The sequence below is a fragment of the Lolium perenne genome, chromosome 1, assembly GCF_019359855.2.
Source record: "Lolium perenne isolate Kyuss_39 chromosome 1, Kyuss_2.0, whole genome shotgun sequence".
In the NCBI taxonomy this organism is placed as follows: domain Eukaryota; kingdom Viridiplantae; phylum Streptophyta; class Magnoliopsida; order Poales; family Poaceae; genus Lolium; species Lolium perenne.
In genome coordinates, this window is record NC_067244.2 from 43,734,301 (window position 1) to 43,737,287 (window position 2,987).

The following is a 2,987-nucleotide window of genomic DNA, read 5'->3' on the forward strand; positions in this document are numbered from 1 at the left end:
CGGCAGGTGGCTATGCCGGAAACGGTTACGCCGCAAAAGATTATGCCGAAAAAGAGCAAAGTGGGCAAAATTTTCGCGCTGCAAGAGCAGCGTACGTGGAAGAAGAAATGCCTCCGCCAAGGTAGCGGCAGGCAAGAGCCGCGGTACCGGAAAGATATGGAGAGGTCGACTCAGGAGCTGAGAGAATTGCACCTTACCGGAATCCATTGGGAGACCGGCTAGGCGAAAGATGCCTACCAGACCGGGATGCGAGGCACAGGCTGGATAGGGTGTACTTGTCAGAGATAGTGGAGGCAGAAGGTCCTCCAGGCCCCAAGTGTTTTGGCCCACGAATCATGAGAGAGGAGCCACCGGTTCGCAACTTCACATTGCCCCGTGACACTAAAACTTACGATGGCACCACCAAGCCGGAAGACTGGCTCGCAGATTACGTGACCGCGGTATATGTTGCCGGTGGCGGAGGAACCGTCACTGGTGGAGGAAACCGGCGCTGGGCCGTAAGAATCGTACCATCTTTCCTGATAGGGCCAGCGCGCATCTGGTTAAACAAATTGTCGGCAGGAAGTATAAATGGCTGGTTGGACTTTGAGGAAGCTTTCGTAAGCAACTTCAGAAGCACTTACCGGAGGCCAAACAGGCCGCAACAGCTCGCTTTATGCGTGCAGCGCTCCAACGAAACATACCGGGATTACCTAACCCGGTGGAACTCCACAAGAAACTCATGTGAAGAGGTGATCGAGGCACAAGCCATCGCTTGGTTTTGCAATGGGTGCAGAAGAGGTTCACCTTTGTGGCAAAAGCTACAGAGAAACATGCCGACAACGTTGGCAGAAATGATACGTGTGGCAGATAGCTACGCATTGGGAGACCCAATGCAACCGGCAGTACAAGCTGAGCCGGAACAACAAACCAGCCCCAGCAACGCCAAGAGCAATACCGGGATAACAGGCAAAACAAACGAAGGGAAGAGTTTCCGAATCGGAGGTATGGTCCACAACAAGTAGCCGCGGTGCAGGATAATTCCGGCCCCAGCGGAAGCCAAAGGCAGAAAACCGGATCGCAGCCGTGGGCGGGTCCAAAGAAACAATGGGTTGAAAAGAAGCCCTGGCAAAACAATGAGGAAAGATACACCATGGAATCCACTATGGATCAACCATGCCGATGGCACACACCAAACCCCGGAAGGCCGGCAAATCACTTGACAAAAGACTGCACTTGGACCAAAAGGTTGATGGGTCAAGGCACAACAAAAGATGCCGGGAGGTTACCACCACCACCCCCGCTTACCGGACCAAATGCCATACCGGTACAGCCTCAGCAAAACCGGCCTCCACCACAACAAGTTCATCAGGTGGGAGACGGCGAGGGCCAACCACCTCCACCGGCACCTTTAGGCCGGAACATTTATCACGATCCGGATTTGTGCTGTGTTGTGTTCGTCACTGAGCCAACAGATAAACAAAGCTTGCGTCACCGTTCCATGGAAGTGAACGCGGTGATGCCGGCAGTTCCAAAGTACATGCTGTGGTCTGATCAGGAAATCAGCTGGTCGTTCAAGGATCACCCCAAGATAATGCCTAATCCGGGTGGTTACGCTCTGGTTGTGGACCCTATCATGCATGGGCCGACAGCTCGAGTCAAATTCAGCAAGGTGCTGATAGACAATGGGAGCAGCATAAACATCATGTACCGGCACACTATGCGCACACTTGGGATAACTGAGAACATGCTGCAGCCAACACACACGACTTTCCACGGAATCGTATCGGGCTTGTCTTGTTCGCCCATGGGAAAAGTCCGGGTGGATGTATCCTTTGGCGGACGTGATAACTGCCGGGTGGAAAACCTTCTCTTCGAGGTGGTGGACCTGGAAAGCCCTTACCATGCACTGCTGGGGAGACCGGCACTGGCAGCTTTTATGGCATCAACTCATACGGCCTATCTCAAGATGAAGATGCCGGCACCTCGTGGACCCTTGACCGTGGTGGGAAACTACAAAGTCTCACTGGAAACCGCTTCCGCCGGATCAAACCTGGCTGAATCGCTGGTGATCGCAGAGGAAAAGAAAAGAATGCAAACTGCGGTTGCGCTGGCTCAATCCTCACAGTTGAGTTTAGCGGCAATGAGTGGAAACCTGAGCACACCGGCATTCAAGCCAACCAATGAAACAAAAGACATCGTGCTGGACCCGGCTCACCCTGAGCGTACCGTTCGTATCGGTGTCGGCCTCAGTGAGGCATAGGAAAGCGCGCTCGTCAGCTTCCTCCGTGAGAATCGGAATATCTTTGCCTGGTCTACTGATGACTTGGTAGGTGTTCCGAGGGAGCTGGCTGAGCACTCTTTAAACATCCGGAAAGATGCTAAGCCGGTAAGGAAGCCGCTGCGCCGGTTTGCTGAAGACAGAAGAAAGATCATCGGAGAGGAGGTGACAAAGTTGCTGGTTGCCGGTTTCATCGTGGAAGTACTACACACTGAGTGGCTAGCTAATCCGGTGCTGGTCGAGAAGAAGAAAGAAGAGAACCTTGAAGCAAAAGCTCCAAAGGTATGGCGCATGTGCATCGACTACACCAACCTCAACAAGGCTTGCCCAAAAGATCCTTTCCCGCTACCCCGGATCGATCAAGTGATTGATTCCACTGCCGGTTGTGAACTGTTGTCTTTCCTAGATGCTTATTCCGGTTTCCACCAAATCCCCTTGAAAAAGGAAGATCAAATAAAAACTGCGTTTATCACCCCGCATGGGGCTTATTGCTATGTCACTATGCCTTTCGGTTTGCGCAACGCTGGTGCAACGTACCAGCGCTGTATGCAAAAATGTTTGTATGATCAAATCGAAAAAAACGTGCAGGTCTACGTAGACGATGTTGTGATAAAAACTAAGGTCAAGGAAACCTTGATCGATGATTTGAGGCAAACGTTTGATAACCTAAGAAGGTTTCGGATGAAACTGAATCCGGCAAAGTGCACCTTTGGTGTTCCTGCCGGCA